Raw genomic sequence first — 1244 nt, forward strand, 5'->3', positions numbered from 1 at the left:
GTACAGAAATGCTCCTTTGCCCACTTCTTCGTGATTCCTGACCATTTTAAGAAAAGGGTCTCTTCCATTTGCAACTCTATGTGCTGTACCCAGAATAATCCTATTGTGAAGACATTCAAGACTCAATATTCCGCGACCTCCTTGAAGGCGTGAGATGTACATTCGCGGAACGGAAGACTTAAGATGCATGCTTTTGTTCATGTGCATAACCTTTCTTGTCCCGATATCAAGAGATCTGAGCTCGTTCTTCGTCCATGGAACTACTCCAAATGAATAGAGTAGTACCGTGTCGGCAAGCATGTTCGTTGCAGATACTTTGTTCCTCGCCGACAGTTGGGAAGACCAAATCTGTCGGATGAGACGTTTGTATCTGCTTCGGAGAGTATCCTTTATAGATGTCACATCCTGAATGCGGCTCTGTGGCACGTTCAGGTATGTATAAGTCTCTCCAGCGCAAAGGTGTCGTATGGCGCTTCTGTCAACGAGCTCAAGATCTTCAGGGATGCCATTAAGTTGTCCTCGCTTCAAATAAACCTTGGCGCATTTGTCTAACCCAAATTCCATTCCAATTTTCTTAGTATATCGTTCGACAATCCCCAGAGCTAGATGCAGTTGCTCTCTGTTTTTGGCATAGATCTTAAGATCGTCCATGTAAAATACATGAGTGACCTTGTACTTTCGATCTGCAGGTATGCCGCACAAGTACCCGTCGGAATGGCGCAGTGCTAGAGATAGTGGCAATAATGTAAGGCAAAAGAGGAGTGGGCTCATGGTGTAGCCCTGAAAGGCATCTCTCTGAAACGTGACCTTGTTAGTTGTCACACGATTTTCGCCAGATGAGATAGTAAATCTGGTTTTCCAAAGCGGCATCAATCTCTCTATGCAACCAACTATTTGCGGATGAACCTTTAAGATTTCCAAAAGACAGATGATAAGTCTATGGGATGTAGAATCGAAAGCTTTCCGATAATCAATCCAGGCCATCGATAGGTCACGCTGGTAGAATGCTGCATCTTTGCAGAGACATCTATCGATGAGCAGGTTCTCCAGACATCCGGCTACGCCTTTCTTTAAGCCTCGTTGTTCATACATTTCTTGCCACACAGGTTCAATTGCCCGAATAATCCTATCATTTAGGATATCTGTGAATATCTTATAAAGCGTGTTCAGACAAGTTATTGGCTTGTAGTTCTTCGGGTCAGCTAAGTTGCCTATTTTCGGCAGGAGTATTGTGCGCCCTTCCA

Source organism: Belonocnema kinseyi, chromosome 2, assembly GCF_010883055.1.
Source record: "Belonocnema kinseyi isolate 2016_QV_RU_SX_M_011 chromosome 2, B_treatae_v1, whole genome shotgun sequence".
Lineage (NCBI taxonomy): Eukaryota > Metazoa > Arthropoda > Insecta > Hymenoptera > Cynipidae > Belonocnema > Belonocnema kinseyi.